This window comes from Struthio camelus, chromosome 24 (genome assembly GCF_040807025.1).
Source record: "Struthio camelus isolate bStrCam1 chromosome 24, bStrCam1.hap1, whole genome shotgun sequence".
In the NCBI taxonomy this organism is placed as follows: Eukaryota; Metazoa; Chordata; class Aves; order Struthioniformes; family Struthionidae; genus Struthio; species Struthio camelus.
The window spans coordinates 8,352,413-8,365,613 of record NC_090965.1 but is presented as its reverse complement, the minus strand read 5'-3'; the positions used below and the strand labels follow the sequence as shown (position 1 = coordinate 8,365,613).

At 48.7% G+C, this 13,201-nt stretch overlaps 1 protein-coding gene across 2 annotated transcripts in view; it reads left to right on the top strand.

Moving 5' to 3' along the window:
* The window catches only part of PLXNA2 (plexin A2), a 189,990-nt gene that overhangs the window by 26,567 nt on the left and 150,222 nt on the right, over window positions 1–13,201 (top strand). The window lies entirely within an intron of this gene.

Below are 13,201 nucleotides of genomic sequence, written 5' to 3'. Positions count from 1 at the left end.
GAGATCTGTTTACTGAAGCTTTCATGTGGCCCTGGCTTTCAGCTTTGCCAGTTCATCAGTGTGTGCCAAAATCTGATCTGTCATTGGCAAAACTAGCCTTATAGCTGCTGCCTTGGAAAACTGAGGTCCTTAAGTTAACCTAAAATGTAAATGACAGCATTAGGCGAGCCCCCTAAATGCAAATCCTACTTCCCAGCACCAGGGAAAGAGTTAACAAATGTAATCAACAGCAGGTTGTTAATTTTTTGTGTCCTTAAGCAGCAGGGAATTTCTTCCTCATCTATCCAGGAAGATACAAGGACAGGCAGATATTACAGTTGAATGTCTGCATCATTTTAATTACATCAGTTCATTAATATTCATTCAGCACTTTACAAGTGCTGAGTAGTAGTAAATTAGGTGCCTCCCTGGTGCCTCTCAAGTTGCAGTGGGGCGGTTTTGAACATTGCAGAGCCTGGGCTCCTAAGCCAGAATCCCTTCTCCTCCCTGCCCGGCCGCACACCCACAGTGGTGCGCGCAGCTCCGTGAGTTTTCTAGCTACGTTGATGGAAGAAGCGCCCTCAGCGTGTTGCAAATGCATATGTTGTCAGGTTTCAAGCCAGCCATGTAACATGCTATGGTACTTGCTGTTCACAGTGTTTGGGGGGGGGGGAGCAGGGGAGGTGCCTCATTTAGACACAGTTAAGGCAAACAGCTTGTGCCTGCACACTAGGTATTTACAGTAGCGAGCAGGATTGAATCCTATTAATTATGCAGGATTACAGAAGCAGCAATCTCTCTGGCATGGTTTAATTCCACGTGTGCTACTCGTACATCGAAGGCCCATTTAAACATCTACCTTTTCCATGCAAAGTAAAGCCATTCATGTCTATCCGTTTCCCTGTGCTAGGAAGGAAGGGATCTGTGTAGGGGTGGGGGAGATGGTGGAAAAGAGGTAAGAGGAATAGTTCAAATTTTACCTGTTTGAGCCAGTGGTAAACAGGTGCTGAGAAAATTGGTTCATGTCTCCAGTGAGTTCATTCTAGGCATCCGCTACAGTCAGCCTTTCATGGCATCTGCCAAGCAACCTTATTTAACATTTATCAGCCTTATCTGCAGCGAACTAGACCTGTGCCTCCTGTTATCGTTAGTGGGAGCTATTACTGTCCCATCCAGTGCTGGGGGGCGCTGGAACTGTTGTTCTTCTCTATCTTGTGGTCCTGTCCACACGTTCAAAAATTCTGTTCTTTTTTTGACATGTTGGGATCCTCTCTTGCATGACCTGAGCGAGGATCAGGAAACAGCTTTCCCCTGAGCTGTGGGGGTGCTCTCAGGACGTTCGTGGCAGAGGAGGCACTGCAGAGCTGGTGGGAAGCGAACAGATTGGCTCGGGGTGGGGAGTGTGATCCAAGACTAGACATGTCTTGAAGTTGGTGCGTAGTCAGGATGCTCAGTACCATAAACGTTTCCGTGTCTCTGCTTCCCCTTTGGTAAAATGAGGACGGTAAAAATGTGCACACCTCTGTAAAGTGCCAGAGATTTACGGACAAGCACCTTGTCTCCCCCGTCTCGCCACCTTGCACATCTACCTACACGATTAACGTCAGAAAGCTCTGTCACACCTATTCCTTCTCCCACGGTTGTTGATTTACTTACTGCGGAAACAAGCTGGTGGGCTCAGCCTGGGGTTTCAAAGATTTTTTTTTTTTTTTTTTTTTCCCCTGCAGCTTCAGGAAAGAAGCCAGGGAGCCAGCTCTGAAATTTTTTAAATTTGCCTGTGCTTCCCCTGTGAGCATTCATTACTGCAAATGCCGTGTTATCGGCCTGATGTCCTCCTTGCCATTAGTCATTCACCTAACGGGCTCAGGTGGAACTCCCAGGAGGGCGTCTGCTGCCTCCTCCGCCCCCCCCTTCCAGGGGACCAGGCTGCCTGCCGTCCCCGAGCCCTCGCAAGCCCTTCCCGGGCTGCCTGCCCAGCTTTCTCCCAGCAGGGTGCGATTAACTCCTCGTCCCCGGGCTTCCTCCGTGGCCGCGGCAGCCTGAAGAGCTCAGCTGGAGGTTTTTTGGTCAACTTAGCCAACTTTTCTCCCTGGGAAAGTTATACTTCTCAGTCTTTAGCAGGACCCTCTGAGATAGCGTGAATAGGTGCCGTGTGCTGTAGGTTGAGTCCCGCTCTTCTGGTTCGGCCCCCGCTTTGCCCAGTCGTACCCCTTGCTCTGTTTCCCGTGGCGTATTTGAAGTCCCTTTTTGGCTCCCCCTCTCCCACCCGCAGCCCGCTCCTTTGAGCAGCCAACACTGACTTTTAAAAGGAGGAGAGAATTTTTTTTTTTTTTTTTTGCTGTCCGCTCTGAAGCGGAGCGCTTAGCGCTGCGTCCCCCGCAATGAGATGGGCGGGCTGCCCGGGCGCCCGCCGGCGAGCTCGCTGCCGGTCGTGCCGGAGCGCGGGCGGCCGCCGGCGGAGCCGGGGTGGAAACGAGGCGGCGGGCGGGCAGGGCCGTCGAAACTCGGCATCTCGTCGTGCTTGTGGCCGTCCGGGACCACGGGCCGCGTAGCTGTTTGGCCAGCTCCTTGCCCCGCTGATGAAAGGCGTGCGCGTGCACCGCTCCGTCCTCTCCTGCCATTGAAGTTCTAAGGGAAAAGGTTTAATCAATAAATCTATTCTCCATTAAAACCCTGTGCTGGAGGTAAAATTCTCTAGCGCAGCACTGATTCAGCCGGCCTGTACATGGGGCATGCCTTACGGAGAGGGACCCGCCGTGCGTTTAGTATGTGAAATGGCTCTTTCCTTAGGCTGGATCCCCTCGCTGCTGGCCTGGGCCCCCCACGCTTCCCACCATGCGCTAGAGCCAACCTGTCATCCATAGCTGGTCCCTGGCCACCTCCTTTTTTTGAGAAGTATTGTTCCTCAGCAGCTTTCTCTAAGAGAGTAAAAAGCAGAAGCGCTGATGAGGCTGTGACCTTCTGGGTCAAGTGCGGGTACTTGAGATTGTGTTCTCCATGCGACTTGGTAGTCTGTTTCTCCTTTCAAAGATCCCCGCCTCCTGACCGGGGCAGGAAGTGGGGCAGGGGGTTGTATTATGGACATAACTATTCAGGATCGTGGATTCCTGGAATAAAGTAATTTTCATGGAGCAAAATTAGAAGAGACATTAATGCAACAGCTAACTGCAACTAACTGCTGGGGGGAGATGTGTCCGCTTGCTTGTTCTGTTTATGGCCTTCATACAATTCCATCAGTATTGATGTGTGATGCCTTTGGTTTTGACACTAATCATTGCTATGAATTAAATTTGCAGCCATATAATTAGGACTGCTATTAATAGGGCCTCAAGCTAAGTACTGCTGTGCTAGTTGTCTTTTTCCTGATGGAAAACGGCATCCGTGGAACTGGGCTCATGTGGTTTGCCTTGTAGATGCTGAGGGTGATGTGAAAATTCCCCTCTCGATATTTAGAGGGGCTCTTCTAAAAGGCGTATGTGTGGGAAGGGTCCGACTCGGAGGTTTCCTGTGAGGGAGAACCACACCGATGTTGCGCTTAAACTTCATAGTAGTTTGCTGCTTGTCTCTTAGGACACATAGTTGTAGCATGAGAGAGAGATGCAGGAAGAAAAGAATAAGCCTCAGTTTTCAGGTCTGAAGGGATGCTATTGCCAGTCTTATTTCCGTGTTAGCTGCCCTTCCTCATGCAAATCTTTCCATTTATTTCTCCTACCCTATGCTATTTCAACTCTTTCTCTATCCCTATGCAGTCCTGGTTTCATCTCCCTTAGCTGAGTAGAGTGGCTAGGATAGCAGTATGGCTCACCACCAAAAATCAATCTTGTATTTCATCCCAAGAGGTGTGTACCTTATTAGATCTAATAAATCAGTGAAGTGCCCTTCATTCAGCTTGTCAATGGAGGACATTGTTTGTGATCAAGAATAAATAAATGTCTCTTCTGTGTCTGACAGTGCACAGTCTATGTATTATTTTACCATCATGCTGTTTATGCCTCCTCTAAGAAAAATGAAGTTTCTGTAGTGGCCTGCAGCCGTGCCATCACCTACCTGTGATCGCAGGAGCTAAGGATGTTTATGGATATACGCATGGGATGTCTCCGAAGGAAAAGCAAGAACAGTGACTTTGTAGCTGGTGGTTTTTGCTCAGCGCTGAGTTGTTCCAGTGGTGACAAGGCTGTGATCTGTAGCGCCCTGTGCTTGAAGGTGCATAGGGATTTGGGGTATGCTTCTCAATGCTGACTGTATTAGAGTTACCCAGGGTACACCTAAAAGCTGGTCTGTCTGCTTCCAGAGATTGCCTGTCCAAAACAAGCTGAAGGTGCTCTGCACTGTCCATCTTCAATGTAAACTTTGGTGCTACAGGCAAGAATTCAGTCCTGGAGGTGTTGGTTATTTCTGACACCTGAAGTGAAGGGTAACGTTTGCATCTTAATTCACTCCCGATCCTCCTAGATAAATGAGTGTCGTTCATTGTTCTGAAGTAGTGCAATGCACTGTCCCAATTGCAGCTGCGTTTGTACGTGGCTTGAATCAGTTTTGGCATGCGAGGTGACCTGTGAAGAACTGTGTGGGATCTCTCTGGGGGAAAAGTGCTACAGGAAAAAACAAAAAAACATATTGCTGTAAGTAGTTTCCGTGATTACAAATGCATTTTTATTTACCTGTTGAATGCCCGAATGCACAGTGCATGGTGCTTTCTGTCCTTGTTTTCAGCGAAGGCTAATACTCCCCTTCTGTAAGGAGCAGCGATAACTGATCGGATTACTCAGTCAAGGGAAAGGCAAACTTTAAATGTGTTGTTACTTCTTGGTATGTGATAGTTTTATTCAGCTTGGCTGATTTAACTTGTTCCATTAGTGGGAATAAAATAGGTCTCCACAATGAAATATACATCAGAACGTGTCCTTATCTGCCTTCATGCTATGGATAGTTATCTTATCCTTTTAATTTACCCTTAATTATCACCCGGGCATATTCTTTAACACTTTAGGAAATAAGTCAGTTGCATCAGCATGTAGAGAGGCCAAGAGGACATCAGACAGTTATTGAACAGGTGAAAATCACCTGCTTGCCAGACCCCTTCCAAAGGAGTCTCCTAGTTTGGGAAATGGGTTGTACCGTTGGATGCATTGCTGACTGTGCCCTTCCCGGTCAATCCGTCGCCCTCGGGAAAGCAGACCTCTGTGTCCCAGCAGAGCTGTCGGATTGCAGATGACACTTGCTCGACTGAAGCAGCTGTTTACTTGTGAAAGCCCTGAGAAACAGGACTCTGTTTCTTGCCCTAAGATGTGGAATAAGTGGGTACTTATATGGTATGATATTGTTCCTGATTTATTCTGTTGTGATGAGGGAAGCTGGAATTTTTTTCCTCCCTAAACAAAGATTTTCCAGCCTCAGACAGCAATTTCCCCTTCACTCCTGTTGTCTAAAAAGTGTACTCTGGAATCATGCACCCAGCAAATGAGGCCCCTGAGCAGTGCCCCCAAACTACCCGATAGTCCCTTGTGCTCGTTAACGTTAGTAGCCAGAACTGGAGTCTTACTTTTTGGCTGGGGTGTGTGCAGGGAAATGTGAGAAGGGCTCGAAGCTGAAGGAAAATGGCGTTTTTCAGGGTAAGTCGTAGCTGACTGATCAGTGCTTAAAAGGAGCCAAATTTGTCCATCAGTACTGATGTAGATGAAATGGGAGCAAGGATGACAGAGGAAATGGAGTGCTTTCAGGAGAAGAAACATTATTAATTTTCTCTTCCTTCAGCTCCTTAGAGACACGTCTACTTAAACGGCCTGATGAGCATTTAAACTAGTCATTGGAAAGCAGGAAAAGGTGAACTGTGTTCGCCGAGGGAGCGGGGCACGGTGCAGCGTGCCAGGGCCGAGGAGGAAGCCCCGGGGCCGACGGGAGGCTCCAGGCCAGGAAGCTGCCAAGGCTCTTCAGGCTCCGCTTTTGACGGAGCCGTTCAAGAACCTCCCGACCACCCTTAAAGGCATGAAATCAGCCTCTTCTCGCGCTACCTGCCACCTAGCAGAATATGTAAAATGAAAAACTGAGAAGTTGTGACGTATTTTTATAGCTGTTGGACAGCTAAGGTGCAGGTTCGCAGGAAATGCTGTGCGAAATCGAGCTGGAAGGGCTCAGAGCTGCTTTCATCTGTTTCTTGGCTCATGACGGGGTGGTGCCTCTCTTGGTTCTGACTCAGATGCAGACACCTTGAAAAATCAACTTGAAATTTTGAGTGCAACAATTACATTTAATTTGTATTATGAATTATATATTTATTCTTGGGTGTTTTAGGCTGAAACCTCTCTCTCTTTTTTTTTTTTTTAATAAACCAATTATCTCCATTTTTTGAGGCAAATAGTTGAGCAAAGTTCAAAGAAATTGTTGGGTTTTTTATGCAGCCAGGAATAAGGTTTGGAGCGCCATGTGTAAGGGTAAAAGGAGTTTCAAGGTGCATCAGCCCTTGTACCCTGTAGAAAAGAAATAACTCGGTTGCTGCGCAGGGCTGCTGTTCCCGGTTGTGTACCTCTGTTTTTTCTTTAAAATATTTAGAAGGTAACTAGTCCTCACACCTTTTATAAGAGGCATTACCTCCTTTATGCAGAGAAGGAAAGTGGGACAAAAGTTGCATTTTCATCGAGTTCATTAACTTATTTCTTGTTGAAGTCTTCTTTTCTGGGTTAAAAAAAAAAAAAAAGAGTATTAGGAAATACCAAACTATTCTATATAAGTTCATGTTAGTTTTTCTGAGTGTAAATCTGAAGTTAAATTCTAGATGTTGTATGATATGGGGGTTAGAGTCCTGCATTTCTATTTGTGAATCAAGAAGTTTATGCTTTTTTAGTATTTTTTTTTTCCTGCAGGCTTTTTAAATTCTCCCAGAGGTCAAAATAGCATGAGTTCTGGTCCGTTCGTAAGACCTTAAATCCCAGGGTGGCAAGAAATACTGTGAGAAGACCATGCTTATAGAAGCAAAATATGCTTCTATAAATGCCTTCTTGAAGCAAAAAGAATGTATGTGGAAAACATAAACATCAAGAGAGCGACTGGGGAGTCTGAAGGGGCCGTGCTGCGTGCCGGCACGTTGCTCCCGGCCCCTGAGCCGCTGGTACAGGACGGTTGGGATTCGGGAACGGGGGAAGAGATTGGAAGGAATATACGGAGCAGCTAATATAGGAAAGGAAGCTCCTTGCACGCAGGCTTGCCTGCGTGAGGATTAATGAGAATTCTTGCTAATTCAGGAGAACAGTGTGAGGTCTTCTGGGATCTGTCCTGGTGTGGACAGAAACAGCCAACCTGATCAGCTGGTAGGAAAGGTGCGCAGGCTTGCAGGAGGTGTGCAAAAGAAATTTACACCTGGATCGGGCTTCTAAAATCCCCACGTTTGGTTGAAGACTGTTACCCTTTTAGCGGTATGAGGGAGCCAAGGAGCTGTATTTTTGGCTTCTGCCCTTGAATACCTTGCGAACCTTTCAGATTGAGAGGAACAGAAAAGCTCACCTCGCCCAGAGCTGCCAAGCGTGTGCCGTGTCGCTGCTTGCGCACGCGTGCGTAGGCGCGTACGCGCTGCCGCGGGTGGCGTGGACCGAGGGCTGCGCAGCTCGGCTTTGGGCCGGGTGCCGCTGAGTTTCCTTCTCTGCAGCGAGACGGACACACGTTACACTCCTTAAGCTGGACTAGAAGGACCCAAGTTGTGTTTCTGCTGTAGCCGTGGACCTTGGGTTGTCCATGCCCCGCAACATAGCGACAACTGTCAGGCGCTGCAGTGCCACCGATTTTTATTGCGGTGTCGGCTGTGTACATCTGGCTTTTTCCAGCTGCCGGTTGGGGAGCCCTTTTATGTACAAACATATCTTGGCACATGGCTGGGGCATGAAAAACCAGCGAATTAAATCCCACACAAAAATAAGCACTACCACCATAATTTGTGACTGGACTTGCAGTTATACTCTACCTTGTTCATCTGACAGAACTGAAAAAAATTAAAGGAGGTATCAGTGATCGAGTTTGCTATCCGTTGTTGTTACGGCTGCTTTTTGCCATTGGCCAGGGCAATGACAGTGTTAGCTATGCTGTAAAATATTGCATGGTTTGAGAAGGCAAATTCATCACTTGAATGTCTGTCCAATATTTATGGGAGTGCTAAACAGGCCTGGATTGGATGCAGCCAGTCTGTATATTAGCATTAGTCCATTACGCCTTTTATGATGCATAGTCTCCCCACCTCCCCCTGCTTTTTATCGCCGTCTTTTCATTTCTGAGGAGACGCTTGGAATGGCAGATGCCTACGTTTCTCAGGTCTTCGGGGAGCTCTTTGTAGGCAGCCCAGCTGAGTAATAAACAAGGGAGATAAACCCCAGCATGTGGTATGAAAGCTCCCAGAGGCTGGAGAGTGCAAAGCTAAGGATGATTGTGCGCTGTAGAAGTCCCACGTGGTATGTGATGGGGTCACGGGACGTTGCTGCCGCAGCCAGCGAGAGGGGAAGTGGAGGAAAGGCTGTGGCTTGAATGAAAAGGGCAACAAAATGCCGTATCTAAATGTGACCACCAGCTACTACCAGCGATGGTGGAAATTCCTTCCTTTCCTCCCAGCTGTCCCAGCACACACTTTCAAATGGCTTACTGACTGGGCGCTCTGCTTCCCTTCTTGAGGTGGAAGCTACGTTTATTTTGTGTCTGGGCTTTTTTTTTTTTCCCTTCCTTCCCCCTCCTGCCATCTTAATCTCCTGACTCAGGGGCGTTATGTGATGTCTCCTCACTCGTTAGGTGTGTCTCAAAGAAATCACAGAGGATGATAATCAACCAGGAAGGGAGCCACATCTAGTGGCTAGGGAAGAAAAACGTGAGGGTGCTGTGAGGGCAAGGGTGCCTGGGTTATTCTCGCTCTATCCACTGGTTTTATTGATCTGACACAGACTATATTACGGAAGCTTTTCATTTTCAGCTCTGTAATCTGCACATTGTGATTTACACGCCCTGCCGTGGCAATAGCGGCGCTTGGTCGTACGCCTGTATCCCGCCCGGCTGTGGAGGCCGCGAGAGCCCTCCGGACGCTGAAGGAGATCTGCGATCGGGTGCGCGGATGTCTGGACTGGGCCTGAGGAGGAGCAGCAGCAGTTCCCACCTCTGTCGCGCGGTTCGCTGGTTATGGGCAGGTTTCCCTGCACGTCCGTTCCCTGTCTGTGAAAGGATAAAACTTTCCGCGCGCCTTCAGCGCCCCGTAGCAGCTGGAGCGGCGAGTTCTTCAGGTCAGGCCTTCTCGCGCGCGGCGTCGAGACGCTGCTGCGCTACAAATAGCACCAGTCACAAACACAGTGCAGTCCTAATGAAATGGGGGCCGGCGGCGGCGGCGAACCCGCCTGGCGCGCGGCTGGAGCGCTGCTCACCCCCAGCTTTCGCCGCCTTCCCCGGTAAGCGTGCCGCTAAGCCAAGGGCGGCCCAAGTGAGGTTCCCGCCATGAAGGGCGCCCTGCTGGGGCCGGCGGGAGGAAGGTGGAGGAATAATTGGCTGAGTGAAGGATTTAAGATTCCTCTGAAGCACACGTGCAAACAGAAGAGCACAGACAGAAACAGCAACCCAGGCAGCCGGGAACGATCAGTAACGGGATTCACCAGGATTTGTCCTATGATCCTTCTGCCTGCGTCTTAGCAAGGGTTCCTTCCCCCGCCACTTTTCCCCTCTTTTTCTTTTTCTTTCTCTTGTTTGGTCTCATGTCTCTGTATCAAATGGATACATGCAGATGAAAGTGATGTGCATTTAAAATGAATGTACACATCATACAGCCTAGCTATCATACAGTGTGGGATTTTTTGTGGTAAGCTGCTAAATTATTTATTGTGTGCTGGGCTTTAATCTCATAAACCTGCCTGCAGGCCTTACGCAAACCAGCCTGAGCGTCCTACAAAGCACAGACGCCAGGCAGCACAAAGCCCGGCAGTGACTCCAGGTGGTAATTGTTCATCTCTCCTCGGCCTTTTCCTCCCCCTCCTCAGCTCGTTAAAAGCAGTGGGGCCTGTTAAGTTGGTCGTTGCCACTAACTTAGAAATTGATTTGCATTTGCTGCTTGGAGAGGATGCCAATCCGGAGAGCCACGTTGGTCGGAAAGAGCAGGAGTCAGTCCCCTGAGCTGCTCAAAGTAAAGAAAAAAGGGTGAGGAAGAGAGACACTCGGGTGAAACGGGGTCTTTCAAATAAACACTGATGTGCCTCCAGCTGGGAGCACTTACCTTCCTGAGTGACTAGCGAGCGTTAGCAGCCCAGCGGCCCCGAGTTAACATTTGGCTGACTAATGCGATGTTTGCTTTTGCTAGTCATCCTGCAGCCAGTGGCTTATTAGTGGGGAAAACAGAGCATCCTTTTTGCTTGCTTTTGGTTTCTGTGCTTCTCGGATGCTTTCTGCTTGATGCTTTTAAAGCTTCCTACTCTGAGAGACTTTGTACCATAAATGCAAGTGGGCATGCAGAAGTGAAGGGGCTAGCCTGGTGTTACACGCTTACATTAGTAAATGGCAGAGTTGTAATGAAAGCAGAGTTTCTCCCCCCCCCCCCCCCCCCCCACAAACACCTTCTCCTTTGCTTTGACTGTCAGGCTGATTGCACCACCTCAGCGTATTTGGGCTAAATCCTACTGCAGAGCTTTGAAGCGAAAGGAAAGCAGGCTGATCCGAAGGTTTTTGCAGGAGGCTGGAACTCGGGATCCCCATGCTGCATCTGGCACTTGAAATTGTTACTGTCCTGGGGAGAGATCTCCTGCTTCTGACAGCACTGTCCAAACCGGTATATGAGTCGGGTACTCGCCCAGCCTCGCTTTATTCGTGCCGTGACAGGTCGCAGTATGAGGCCGCGCGCTGGGGAAGGGATGGAGCGTGTCCTGCCGGCGCTCCGGCCAGCGGGCGCTTTGCTCCTTCGCTGGTCTGCTGGCTGGAGCCAGGTCCTGGGAGCAGGGTCCCCGCCAGTGCCACCGCCCTGATGGAGCTCAGAAGCGAAACCAGTGCTGGGAGCATTGCACCTTCCAGCCCTTTAAGAACAAATAGGCAAATGCTTCTTGCGATGACCTACAAATACATGTGTATCTTCTAGCTCTAAATTTCTCCAATTTTTTTTCATGCCTTCTTTGTCCAGAGCGTTCTGCGTTGGAAACTTGGTCTTATTATTGAGAAATGAATAATTAGAGTTATCTAGAAAATATAGATTGAGGTGTAGGTACAGTCAAAGAATGATAATTTGAATGATGTGGGCAGGCTGCTTTCTGTCTGCAGTTTTCCTATGGGCAAAGGGGTTAACGTTGCTTTCTAACTTTCCAGGGAGCTTGTTTGAAAATTACTTTGCAACCCTAAGTGGAAAAAGAACAATGTAAATGCTGAGTTTCGCTGTTAGTAATCAACTGATAGATATGTTTGAATGTCCTACACTTCAGTACAAAACGCATCCCGCGGCATAGGGCGTAGTTAATATCTGCCCTTGACTTTTTTTTCAAGACTGCCAACTTTAGTGCTTGGCTGTACATAAAATCAACTCATATCAGCCCACCAACTGGTTTGGGTCATCCTCTGTTTTGAGTTTGTGTGCACTGGGTAATTAGTGATGGGGAGTCGGGGAGGTTTGGGGACAGTGGGGGCTTGCAAGATTTGTCATTGTGCTTTGTGACTCTGTCCTCCCCCAGCACCCGCTGTGTTAATAAATTTTACCTAACTTGATGGAGAGAGGAGGGAACACTGATTAAGGGATAAGTTCAATGGATGCATGTGGCTGTTCGGGGGTGTATGATAGTTACAAGTAAAAGATGTTGTACTGTTCCCCTACTCTTGGTGCATGCGTATGGATTCACCTCTCTGCTATGGCAAGTTATAGGGCTTTGGAGTCGGTACGTACCTAAAAATCCCACTGGCTGGTGGCTCAGCCGTGTCTTCAGAAGAGCCTGTCAGTCGAAGGAACTGCTAGCATTTCAAAAAAGCAAAAGGTACCTTCAACTCCAAGGAAAACTCAAGACTTAACCCAGGAGTGAGGCAGTTCTGCTGATTTAGAATGAGCTACGTGATTTTATTGCACTCAATCTGTCCTTTCATCCTTTTAACTCCACTTGTTGAATCGTTACAAAGGCTCTATTCGTTTCCACTAGGACAGGAGAATAAATAAGTTTCCTAAAATGTGCTTGGGGTTGGATGTGATTGTTTGCCTGAGAAGCCTACACCTCCTGGAGAGAGGTGCCTGAGAGTATCCCCAGCTGTTCCCTTTTGGGCTGAGGCTTCCTCGCCCGGCCCCGGGGCGAAGGAGCCCCTCGCCAAGGCTCCCCGCATCTCGGTGCCTCTCATTGCACAACGGGTCAGGGCTCCTGGCTCTAACAACGTCCCTGTGTCCCAGTTTTCCGAGCAGTGGCATTGTACTGGTGTTTTGTCTGTAATGCTGTTTCTCTGCGGAGCCATTAGAGAATTTCTTGCAGCGTTCTTGCTTTCTCCTGGAGACCCGGAGATTTGTCGCTGCAGCTTGCGCTTATTAATGAACAGCTGAAGTGGAAATTCCCTCGGCTTACCTCAGCCCAGCTGCCCTGAGAGCTCACCCTACGTTTCCAGCACTCTTTCCATTGAACTAGTAGGACATTTAATCAAGATACAACAAATATGTTTTCCTGTTTCCCTGCTGCTTATTAGACTCAGCAAGTGGGATGCTGCAGCGTGGGGAAGCTCCTGAGGACTCCTGGGCTCCCTTTCTCCCTCTGGAAAGTTGTTTAGGAATATGACCAGGGAATTGCTAGGTGTAAACTCTAGAGGCTTAACTTGGGACTTATTTTTAGCACAATCTGGACTGGGTTTTCTTGTCCCTGTCGTAGGGAAGCACTGACCTTTAGAAAAGCTATGCGGCTTAAGTGATTATAGCATGATCGGAGAGAAAGGCATCCATATAACTAATAAGGGCAAAGTGTTCGATATTGATAGCTGAGAGATGGCAATCAACTTGTCTGCGTACAGATATATTAGCCAAGTCTGGGAACGCTCCTGGAAGTGGCAGCAGAGGCCGAGGAAGGTAAGAAAGGTGGTTTGTGAAGCTGGAAACCAAGTGTCTCTGGTGTTGCCGGGCCTGTCGCTTACCTAGCTAGGGCAAAACCGTGCTTTCGTCGCCTTTTTGAGAGAGAGGAGAGGAAAAAGCGCTCGTTCTTTCATCTTGCGGCTAGCCTGGGCTAGCAGGGGCGGTTCTGGGGAGGAGGGCCAGCGCGCGGCGGCTCGGCGCGGA